This window comes from Falco cherrug, chromosome 1, assembly GCF_023634085.1.
Source record: "Falco cherrug isolate bFalChe1 chromosome 1, bFalChe1.pri, whole genome shotgun sequence".
Classification (NCBI taxonomy): domain Eukaryota; kingdom Metazoa; phylum Chordata; class Aves; order Falconiformes; family Falconidae; genus Falco; species Falco cherrug.
Genome location: NC_073697.1, coordinates 103878433 through 103891041, shown reverse-complemented (window position 1 = coordinate 103891041; position 12609 = coordinate 103878433). Strand labels below are relative to the sequence as shown.

At 41.5% G+C, this 12609-nt stretch overlaps 1 long non-coding RNA gene across 1 annotated transcript in view; it reads left to right on the top strand.

Moving 5' to 3' along the window:
- LOC106631224 (uncharacterized) overlaps positions 1-12609 on the top strand; it is a 317186-nt gene that overhangs the window by 29493 nt on the left and 275084 nt on the right. Inside the window, exons 7-9 of the long non-coding RNA XR_008732814.1 lie at positions 4499-4598; positions 8239-8400; positions 10204-10391. This is a non-coding gene — a long non-coding RNA (uncharacterized LOC106631224). The remainder of the gene's footprint in view (positions 1-4498; positions 4599-8238; positions 8401-10203; positions 10392-12609) is intronic.

Sequence of the window (12609 nt, the reverse complement as noted above, 5' to 3'; positions counted from 1 at the left end):
CGTTCCAAGAAGGCTGCAATTCCTGTGCTTGCAGACAGCAGATACCAGCACCCTGAAAACAACAGGAGGGAAGATGACCTGCATTCTGCGTGAGATTTTGCTTTTGTTCCTCAGGTAACAGCAGGCTGAACTGCGAAGCTGGTGCCTCTCTATCAGCTCCAGCCCCAGCACAAGCTGCACAGTGGCTGGTTCCTGGGTTGCTGCACTGGGCTGTCATATGCACAGACGTGCACTGAGCCATGCACCTTCCTGTACCTACATACCAGAATAAATCAAAAGACGGGGTCATGGAGTGTAGAAGGAAACACCGCCATTGGGTTGTTAAGCTAATTGTAATACTCTTAGGACCCTTGTTCCCTGTGATCTCTTCATCTGGGAATATTCGTAACCCCTTTGATGATTCTTTACAGAGACAGAATCCCAGCGAGGACAAATGCTCTGTTTTATTATGGTAGTACATAACTTAATTTTGAGGCAGATCACAGATCTGTGTCTGACATTTCTACCTTTCAACTGTTGCAAGTTTTTCAGCAAACAGTGAAGGAAAGGGAAAAAGACAAAGCCACCATGTTAAATGTTAATGTGCTTTTCTTCTCCCTCTGGAGGTAGATCTCAATAAAATGTATAACAGTTTTAAATCTTGTTTCAATACATTTTTATGTGAAAATATATGAAGTACAGTCTGAAAGGACGAAAGAAAATTCGCATTTGTCCTTTAGGCAAAGCTTTTTAAGTGTTCATACATAAAATATGATTGAGAATACCAGTGACATTTCAACTAGAGACAAAAACAAGGTTAAAAATGTTCTTGATTACCCTAAAAGTAGAAGTTTCATTTCTAGGTTCTTTGTGAAAACCTTATAAACAAAGAGGAATATACCATTGGTGTTTCAGGTACAGTTTTGGGATTTCCTGCCTCTCTGGAGATGGTTTTGCTCTGTGTGAGAAGCGCCTCTAGACATTGCTGCTGTCTAGATTTGGCCAGTCATGAAATTGTGAAGTGCGGAAGCGAGTAATACTTTGATTTCTGCTTTTTCCTGGGTGGAAGAGGAAGAATCCGCTTGTGTTTCACCCTGTCTGCATATAGGGGCTTGCATTCTAGCTCACACCATTTCTGACTCAGCTGTGGCTGCAATGCTTCAAGTTGGCTGTAGCCTGCAGCAGAAGCCAAGGGGAAAGTTCAGATGAGTTGATTTATCAGAGAATCTCAACAAAAATGTTTCTTTGTATTTATCTGTTACTTGCTTTGCCTTGACCGATCCAGCTGTGTGAGCGACTGAGCCCCTGGAGCTGCTAACACAGGAGACACATGGGAGCAAAGGGGATGAAAATACTGTAATCCCTTCAGGCATTGCAAAATACCTTGGCTTTGAGTCTGTCTTTTCTCTCTGCACTGATCTGCATAGTCCCTCGTGGGGTAAAACCACCCCGCCTTGGGGCAGTGCTGGTTAGCAGTGTGAAGAAGTCTTGTGTGCGCGCTCTTCAACACTGATACTGGCACAGTGCGTTTGTAGCGAGACTTGCTTTGTTCGAGAACCCAGTGTAATGACTTTGCAGGCGTTGGGGGAATTTGCAGGAGCACCTGTAGCTATCCACCAAACCAGCTCTCCGGAGGACGAGACCTTAACCCAGCAGTGCAGGCCACAGCTTGCTGACGGGTTGGACAAAGTAACAACTTGCTGCATAAAGAAACCCCTCTTTTAAAGTCTCCCCTGACTTGACATTCCTACATGGTTAACACCATACATGCCCAGGCTTCTTATTTAAATTTTATTTTGAACAACTTTTATCCTCTTGTCAGCAAGGTATCATCATTTCTGCTCTAAGGCAGTAGCTGTTTATTTTGATGTTTCTCTTTTTTTTCTTTTTTTATTATTTGCAATCCAAACTGACCTTTTTACTACATAACCACTTGAAAAAAGAGATGTCCTGCTCACATAAGGAGTGCCTCAAGAGAAGGGCAGTCCTGCATAATTTCCTGTCCTCTCACAGAAAGCCTTTATATTGGAAAACTGGGGAATATTACTTTCTGGCCCTGCACACTCTCCTGGGTAGAAAGGTCCTGAAACACAATTTATTGTAAAACACACAGTGGTTACAGAGCTAGCACAGTCAATGATATTCCTTTTATTACCACTCAGATGAGAACACAAAATGACATTGGAAAGCAGTGAACTCACCAGAAGGGCAGAGAAAGCCATTAAATTCAACACGCATCATATTTCATAATCAGAATCCTGCAGTCAGAGCTGACACCACTGAATGAGTTTGTTGCTGTCATGATAATATAAAACCCGCTGCATCTGCTTCCCTTGGCACTTTTCTTTGTAGACCCTTGCAGTGTATGGGCTATTAATCATCAGTAGCCAGGGACACTGCAGACCAATGCACTTTGTATTGCATAAATTGAAAATGCATCACTATTAGAGAGAAAACTGCCTTCTGTACATCTCTATTTAGATAAGCAGTTTCCTAAAGGGCTGCCATGCTATTATGGCTAACCACTTAATTGGAGTTCTTTCCACAGCCTAGTAATTGGGGTTGGGGGTGGGGGGGGTAATGCAATCCCTTTTGTAGCGTGGATGAAAACAAGGCAGGGAGAGCATTCCTTTTCTTACCTGGGAAGCCTGACAAGGCTGAAGCTGGAGGTGAGAAAATGCAGGCAAATATACTGTATCATTTAACCTCACTAAATTAACTTCATAAGCGAGAAGGCTGAGCCTGCCTGTGAGTGGGAGAGGGATGTTGTGCAACCTGTGCATTAATGAATTTTCAGTAGCTGACAGGAGCAACAGCTTGCCAGAGGAGTGGTGTTGACTTTCCTTCCATTAGCTCTGCTCACAGAAGAGGGTGAGCTAAGTTTTAGAAAGAAAAAAAAAAGTTTTAGCAGCAACCTGAGGAAAGGCAATTGCAAATCCAGCACTCAATATTGCACCTTTTAAAGATAACCTGTTTTATTCTGCCGTCATTTGTCCAGATTTTATATGTAAAGAGGAAAGATCACTAACTAATGAAAATGGGTGATTTGAAGTAATTTGAAGATGAAAGTATATCTTTCAAACTGCATGTGTTTAACTGTAAATTGCCTCATGGTTTCAGTATTTTCTCTTGAAAGGCTCTGGTCAGCGCGTGGAACTTCATTGATCTTTGCTCACAGCTGCCCACACATTCTCACCACACCTGCCATACTCTGTGGGTCTTTCTCCCTACTCTGTGCAGCCAGAGATGTGTTGGAAGGATGTGAGTGAGCTGAAATGATGTAAACTTGTGTTGGATCCCACGTCTTCTGATACTTGCTGGCTCAAACACGGGTGTATCGGCTAAAGTGCTCAGGCCAGACCCACAGCAGAACTGCATTTAAACTGGGACCAATACACACAGCCTGTTCAGAACTGTGATCCCCAGCCCTTCCCTCTCCCAGCTGATGCCCAGCTTAGGTGTGCTTACATTTCAGCTAGATTTCTTCACTTGATTTCTTTGGACAAAGTTCTCTAGAAAGTTTCAAGTCTGACCACAACCAAAAATATTCCTGTCTTGATTGATCCAAACAGCTCAGAGGATCTCTTGTCACTCAGGCACTACGTCAGAGTAACTGGAAGTGCAGAGGTGTTTCCTGAGCGTGTCTGTCAGAGAGGTTATCTAGGCAGAGCTGGGGGATGCGGACAGCCCTGGTTATTAGATAAAATTAGATAAAGTTATTAGATAAAAAGATGGCACTGCATTGACTAAAGGGTGGAGAAAGGTGGGTTGGGCTCTAGCCCACAATCGCAGGCTTCTGCCTGCCTGCACGTTAGCATACGCCACAGGAGTGCTGCCCCGCACCTGAACTGGGCAGGGCTCGCTGGTTTAGCCCATTGGCACTGACCTGCTTCTCAGGGAGGCACCAACTCCCGGACCCGGACAGAGTGACAGAGGAGAGGCCCCATCATGCAGAAAAGGCACAGTAAAGTCATTTGCACACAGCAAGTGTCATCCTCTTTGAAGTCCTACCAGTTTGTGACTTTGGACTCTAGGACATAATCCTGTTACGGGTTAAGCTGATCGAAATCGAGGTGGCTGTTGTCCTGCCCTGCCCTGCTCCTGCGTGCTTTGGCGCTGCTCTGTGTGGCTGAAGTTAAAATGTTTTTTGCTGTATTCACTTTCAGCTGAATTAGCTCTCGGAACTGGTGCAGGGGGTATTTGTGTCTGTGATAGTGGTGCCCAAAGGGGAACCAGGAGTAAGGGCTGCACTTCATTCCAGTAAGGAGAATTAATTTGAAAACTCTGATTACTGGTAGCAGGTAACAGGGACAGAGAGTCTCACTTACTACAGTAGTTATGAAGGAGAACAGCGTCTTTACAAGGGACAAGTTTATTCCTGTGGAGGGAACATTAAGGATAGAACTTTGAAGAAATCTGAAACTAGATATGCTTGGTTGAAAAAAATACAACCACTCAGAAGCTGGCTAGTTGCCTTCGTCTTGCAGTTTAATGACAATTTCATTTCATTTCATTCTAGGTAAACTAGTGGTGAGTTATAACCAGCACTAATTGTTGGCTGTGTGGTAAAGCAGTCAACTGATCTACGATGAAGAACGTATTACTGTCTTTAACTGGAGGTAACAAGGAATATGTTCTATTTTAAGGTGTGGTCTTTATTTTAATTGTGTGGTCTTCTATGATGTGTTCAGGGAAAGAGAAAAATTGTATTCACCTGAGTTCAGGACTAGGGCAGGGCTTGTAAGCAGTTTGATTCAGGATTGATGCCTGTGTCTGATACCTGAACATTAATGCTACCTATTAAAAAATTTAGAACTGGACATCGGGAGGTTGTGTATGCTCTTTACTGTCTATCATGGAGGACTCTGGTGCCTTGAGAACTAACAGATCTGATTTTTAAAAGTAAGTAGTTAAAATAACAACATTCAGGTTATGAAAAAGCCCTTTTGAAAAACAAGCAACACTGCTCAGAGTATTGTTGCTGCTTAGATTTGGTTTCTACAGAATTTCCTATTCAAAAATACTGAAAGTTTTTCTTTTAAAAAAACGAACAAACAAAATCCCCAAGTCCACACACTCATATTTAAAGCTACTCATGCTTAAATTTTAGCTTTGAATACAGGTTGTTTTGTAAAAAATAACAACATCAAGGTATGGAAATACTTTGTTGAAAGAAATAAATTATGTAGAGTTCTCCTAAATAATTTAACAGATAGAGTAAACAAAAATTATGACTTCTTACAGCACACACTCAACTAGCTGGCATTTTGTTCCTGTGGTAACAGATACAGGTTCTGGGGTTTGAGGCTTTAATTTTAATCACACAGTGTCCTGTCCTTGGTTGGAGCAGTGTTTCAGATGCAGCGTAATGTCCCCAAAGCCCTGTCAAATGTACCAGCATCCTTCCAAGTTTCTTCTGTAAATTAAAGTAGCTGTATGCTAACATCGTGGTCTTTACTTTAAAAGTACTAGTATTACAAAATGCAATAATTTAGTATCAGCCAGTGAGCATGGCTTTAAAAACAAGATCTCATTATATTTGTTAGTTAATATTATCGATGTGGTGAGGGGTTAAAATAGAGAACCTATTCAAATAGTCAGTTCAGCTGGCCAGAAAAAATGAAACAAACCCATCACAGATTCATTGTCTGTGTCCTCATTTCTTTAGATGAATTCTGTTAGTCTGTACTGTCTTTTATTAATGCTTTGATTTCACTTGGGATGTCCCAGCCCCTGGTTCAGTCTGGTGATAGGCTTCTGTCAGTATTATTTTACTCTTAAAATGCCTTTGCCATATTGCCCTTGCGATACATAAAGCTATATTTAATATCAATTTAAGCTCCTCCTTCAGTTGTAAAAGCTGAAAGAAATGCTTCCAAAGCACAGGAAATTTTCATTCGTAATGTATATAATTACGTTTCCCTTTCGGTATTGGTAATGGGAAATTTGGAATCACACTTACACTTTGTGTAAGACCTTGCAACAAGTAGAGTAAGTTGCAGCAACAAAGTCAGGTTTTACATTTGTTTGGTCCTTGGGGGAATGCTGGAATTAAGCCTAGAAGAAAAGGAGGCCTCATTGCTTTAGCATGCCATGCCTCATGCGTTAGCCAGTTTATATGATGTATGTGTTTCCTTCCTCACACACATCCTCTATAAAAGAAAATCTAATCAGAATTTAAAGTTATGCTGTATTCATTGCTTTGATTCTGGTGCATTGTTTCAGTTTCTTTTAATATGTGAAACAAAAGCCAAGCCAAGCAAATTACAACAAAATATTTCAATTAAAGCTGTATTTGACCCATAATGCACTGCTGTATGTTTCATACCTTGTTTTTCATACTGTTAGCAATGTTTCAAATTGAGAATATGATCACAGTAACTACTACCTACCAAGAGCTGACACTGTTAGGAGAGAACAGGGAGGAACTTTTGGTTTTCTAGTCTGGAAACACAGAAAATGAGCTGAGGAGTCAAACAGTGGGTCAGTGCCAAAGTCAGGAACAGAAATCTGCCAGCCTCGCTCATTCCAAATGCCAAAAAAATCTGACTTGTCGCAAATGAGTGGTTTAGGTTAAGTCACTTAAAGGATCACCATCAAAGATATGAGCGAAATAGTTTTCACATGAGTTTGTGGGAGTGTGGCTTCACTATGTTCAATGGCAGTGTTTGCTCTATTACTTACTACACGGGTAGAACACACAAAGAAACATCAAATTAAAAATCAAATGAAAAGTCAGATTAAGAATCGAGTTAAAATTAAGCCAAAAATTATTTACACAGGGATCAAAGACCTAAGGGCTAAGAGACCCTGCCATCGAGGTTTAGAGAGGACCCCCTTGTTCTCTAAACTCTTTGATAAAGCTTAGATGTGGCTAGATCGAATCTTAGTCTCAGATTTGGACAATGGTTTACGTCTAAACATACAAAGAGTAGGATAAAAGAGTAAGGAAGGCCCTTCCATGGAGTCACGAGGTTCAGAATGGACTCCCTTGCTTTCTAAACTCTATATAGAGTTCAGGTGTGGCTAGATCCAGCCTAGTCTCAGACTTGGACAGTGGTTTATATCTAAAAGAATATAAGGAGTAAAGGAAATTTGTTGAGTTGATGAGGTTCAGAGTGGACCTCCTTGTTTTCTAAACTCTTAATAGAGTTTTGGTGTCGCTAGATCCAGTCACAGTCTCAGGCTTTGACAATGGATTATATCTAAGGGTATATCGAGAGTGAGGGTTTATTGACAGTTTAAGGTTGATCACAAAATTGTAGCAGCACTTAGTCATCAATGAATTTAACATTTACCGAATGATTCAATACGATTTACTTTGATTATAACAGTGTTTTAATACTGATTTGAAATGATGACACGCTGTATTGGTTACGAGTTATCTACATCAATTTGCACAGACACACATGCATACAAACCAAAAGAGACAGATGTATAGAATTATATATGCACAAATGTGGTACAAAGGGATATGTGTTAAAAAGTTCCCCTCACGCTCAGTGAAATACACATGTCGAATGCCTTTGCGTTTCTCGGTGGGCGAAGGGTCGGACCCCAAGGAGCAGGGCTATCAGCCCAGGTTCCATCGTCAGCTTTCAGTGATGGTTCCCCTGTCCTGCTCAGGGAGGGATGCTGGTGCAGCCAGGAGAGCTCAAAGGGTCTGACTTGGATCGCTGTTTATACTGTTGGAGATGACTGGCTTTAGTCATCCATAAAATTCCATCCTGGCCATTACCGGAGTTGGTCATTTTTCAATGCCAGTGGTACCGTTCCACTCAAGCTATGGTTCGGGTCAGGAATGTCCGAGGGCTGTCAGGGGATGACTGATTATTGTTTTTATTACCACCTTTGCTAGGCAACAGGAATTCCTGGTGTGGGCAGTGCTGCTCCTCACCGTGGTCCTGCAAGAGTTGTTGGTATGATCAAGGGGTGCTTAACCGTGCAACTCATTGCTCAAACACTAAGGCCTCATAGGGATTCCTGAGGTTGTAGGGCAGCCCAGGGAAGGGGGTGAGATGTACCACCACACTCGTATCCAGCCACAGTGAGCGGTGTTTGTCCAGGACGACAACCTCATGCAGCATCCCTCAAGAACCACATCAGAGAAAAGCACCCACTCCTAGCCGTGCTGCAGGGAAGGGAGGGAGTGGGCAGCACAGCAACTGGTTTTCTTAAGATCACTCGTCAAACTGTCTTTTCCTTGCTTTTCCATCTTTATATCATATTAATTTGTCTTTTTCTTTCTTGATTGTGCAGAATAACAGTAAATGGGTCCATCTACTTTTGGAGAGCAGGAATGGAAGAGCCTTGGCCTTATGCCTGGGTGAGAGGCAGCACAGAGAGCAGGCGGCCAGCACAGTCACGCTAGATGTCTGCGTCAGCCGTCAGCTGTGGCTGCTCTCTGGGCCTAAAAGGAAGGTAAGAACTGTGCCCTTGGGGTACAGCTGGTTTACATTGTGCTGAGAACAGTACGGTTTGTATAACGCCATTTACCTGCCGGAGGCTGTGGGACACGTAGTGTAGTTCTGTACATGGTGAAACTGCACGTGGGTTTTACTTCACTCTCTGTGTTGCAGTAAATTGAAGAAGAATGAATTCGGAGTGGCACTGCCCTCTTCACAAGGCGGGGGTTTAGCCTGAGCCTCATCTGCTCAGCAGGGAGCGAGAGCAGCAGGAGTAAAGTGTGTCATTAGTGCTCTGTGTGACGCTGCTACTAGCCTGGTATTTTACGCACTGGAGGGATGTCAGCGTGGATTACACAGCAAAATCATCACCACTGCTCTGCCTGGTAATAGTATGTTTTTAGGCTTATGTTCTGGGAATCCTTCTAGTGCCACTGGGCCTCCTGATTTAGTGCGGTTCCCAGCTTAAAGGGACACACAGCGATTTCCTTGCGGACTGTGCATCCTACTGCTTTCGTGAAGGCAGATGGGAATGACAGCTCGCTGGATTTGGCAGTAGCCTGGTATGGGGAAAAGGCAGCTTTAAAATCACCTAGTTATTTTTGTGAAACAACGTGTTCCAGATTGATTACTTACTTCTGGAAGCTGTTGCAGCTGAAAGTGTAGCTGTTTAAAGACTTACAGGTGCAGCAAGTCAGGGTCATTCCACGTAAATCATTGCCTTCTGTTGACAGGGAATTTAACAGTTTGGGTTAGTTGTTAGGAGAGCATGCACAATTGGGTACGTTGAAATCTTAATGGTGCTTTTCCTTACTATTTGATGCAGCTAGTGAAAAAACCCCAAACAATAAAAATCCCTCACCACAAGTTTTAATTATTTATGAAGTCAGCAGAAACGTCTCAAGACTTAACATTCTGAAAAAAGCTTCAGCTGATCAAAACCAGATTCCTCCCTCAGTGTATGCACAAATGATTGATTTGCATTCATTTAATATTTTCAACTAGCTGTATTTGGAAAAATCATTAGCACAAGCTTACTTGCTGATAGAGGAGCTCAGCCGAACAGGAGGTGGCCAGGAAATCAGAGGAAACACTGCAGGGATATGAAATGAAAGAGATGGCACAGCAAGCTAAGGAAGATGCCTCCAGCGGGAGAACAGAAGGCAAAGTCTGCCTCATTTCCCGGCTTGGCTGTAGGGCGGTTTTCCATACTGCAGACAGACCAGTTTGCTTCCATTCGGCTTTCTAGAGTGAGCCCCAGTAGTCCTGCAGGAAAACATAAACCTGGGTTTAAGGTTAGTTGGTTATGCACTCTGTGCAGATGATGAGGATATATCCAACACTGAGCTGGCTCTTCCTCCCGGGAGGGTTTCTTGATAGGACACGGGGTAGTTGTTCACTGTTCAGCTGTGTCATGAGTGTGCGCTCTTTATCGTGCTGTAAACACACCGTGCTGGTAGTCACCGTTATTTTGAACCAAAACCAGAAAGAACAGGGAAGTTCTGTGGCTGTCAGGGCCTTAGAGAGCACAAAGGCCAGACGCTGTGCAGTGCGGATGGGGACAGCTGTGTCTAACTGGTGCTGCTCCTGGGCGTTTCAGATGAGAGGTGTGGGTTTTCGCCCTGATGCAGCCGGTAAGGACAGTACACACAACCTTTTAGCTAATTTAGGTTTCCAAGCACACTTCCTCTTCCTTAGAGTTCCATTTGCATGTTTTCCTACTAAACAGGAGTGCTTTGAAAGAGGAAATGCGATACAAGTCAGACCGGTTTTCTGGTTTTATAATCTGCAGCACTGAATTTTTTTTTGTTTATTGAAGTCATTGTCTGGATTACTGCTTCATGCCATCATTTGCCGCAGCCAGCTCTGTACAGAAGCACAACTAGCTCTCTTCAGCATTAAGGAAAACTATTTAAAAACTAAATTTAATGAAAGAAAAGTGTCCTTCAACTGAAGATGGAAATATTTGGCAAATTACTCCACTGAAAGTTTTCCATGTCAGCTTCAGTAAGTTCTCATTAATCAAGCAATTTACAGAAGGTAAGAGATTTTTTCTAAGATTTACAGTGTCAGCACTGCCTACAGCTTTTGCATAAAATAAAAGACCCCACCATCACTGATGAGGTCTGTAGTCATTAAAGCTGGATGAAAATCAAGATTTACCAAAGTTTGGTACCTCTCTGTTTGAAATCAACTTTTGAAGGGTTTCCATGAAAGCAGAAAGATATTCTCTAGACACATTTTGAAAACTTCAGATTTGAAATCCTCTGTCACAAGGCAGGAAATTGTGTTCATGTCAATGGAATGTTAAAATTAGTGATTAAAAACGCTCCCAAAGTACAAGACTGTTTCTTTTGTAGATTTAATTACCAGGTCATCTCACTGCAGAATGTAAACTTGCACTTTTTAGTGTAATTCAAACCCAGGAATTTATTTTAAAAATATGTATGTGTGGTGCCTGTTGCCAGAAATGAGCAATTCAGAGAGGAGGTTGAGGAAGGGTTGTACGTAACACCACCCTTTGCTGGTGTTAGCAGTTCTAGGATACATTTCTTTGAGGTTTCTGAGATGAGTCTTGAGCCCTGGAGATCTCATGCAATTATTTCAGGTTCAGCAGTGCAGAAGTATAGATTACCATATAGACTCACCCATAAGGTATAAGTAAAGCATTGGCCATTGTTTAATACTTGATTTGTATTTTTTCCCCATGCAGTTGTTGAATGCTTTCTTTGGCAAAACTGAAAAACAGCCCCTTAAGAAATAGCTACCCTGAGTGCTGCAAGTTTGGTTTTGAAACAAGACAGTGAAACAGATTCTGTTGCCTCTCTCACTGTAGAAGTATGAAAACAGAAATATTATTTTCTATTATATAATATTATATAATACCTATTATATTGACCTTAGCATTTGTATTTTGCATTTGTATGGTGCCAAAGCCTGATCACACTGAAGTTTAAAGGTTGGATAGTTATCTATAAAAATAAAGAGAGCAGTTAAGGTGGTAAGGCAGAAGTCAGGGTCCTGAAGTTGTGTGATTTAAGGGCTGGGGAGGCACAGAAACAAACCACGAGTACTCCTTATTAGATAATAACAATAGCAAGCACGTGTACCTGAAGTTGTATGATTTTTTCCATTTTTAAACATGTTAGCTATAATAACTAACTTAGTGTCTATTTCAATAAGTAGTAATCTGAAAGCAAATCCATTCCAATAATTGTTTTTCTCCAAACTAATCAACAGATTACTACTGCGGTAGTGGTAGTACTACTACTACATGTCTTAGGTGAAAAGCATTAAAGCAGCTGAAGGTACTTTATACAAACACCAGACTTTGTTTTTTCTGTTCCACAATTTTTGTTTCCATCATGGAAGGCATTAGGAAAAGAACATTTAATACTGAAACTATAGTGACTCCTTTGAACTGGTATGAGATAGGCAGCGCGAATGAAGTACCATATTATTTGAAATTCAGGTTGTGGCCGAGTACAATTCCTTTTTCTAGCAATATCATTTGTCCTCAGGCCCCTAAGACAATAGTGTTGAGTTTGATTTGTGAATTTTAACAACCTGTGGTTTTGCAAATAAAACTGCAACTCAGTATACTAGTTTAGGTTAGATTTATAATGTAGAAGAAATTGCCACTTTCCATGGATTTCTGTTGCAGAAGTTCCAAACACGGCTCTCCTGAAACACTAAATGCACCCCTTCTTTCTGAAGCATAATGTGTGTTTGCAAAGCAAAACTGGAATTATAACAGCAGTTTTTACTGCTCCAGCTTGTAGTATCACTGCAGAGAATAACAAAAGTCTCATGTTAAACAGGCAGAGAGGGAAGAAAAGGTCAGGATTTCCCACAAAACAAGGGTATAAAGTAACACCCACAATGCAGAACAAAGAGTGTTGTTGGGCATAATCATCGATCAGTGTTTTCTATTAACTGTTTGTAGTAATTCCAGGTAACATAACTATGCTCATTAGAGAAAAATCCCAACATTTGAGCAACAGAGTATTTTGTATTCTGCTTTTTACAGTGTTTTGTCTGGGGCTTTGTCAGCTATTTCTCTGCAGGGTTTGTCTTGAGCTCTTCAAAGTTACATGGCTCTTAAAGTCATAGTAAAACAAAGACTCCATATCACAGTTTAATATTTCAATTAAACTACAGAGCAATAATTTGCATTAATTGTAGCCTAATAGTTGCAAATGACAACATTTTGTTTTGTTGTACT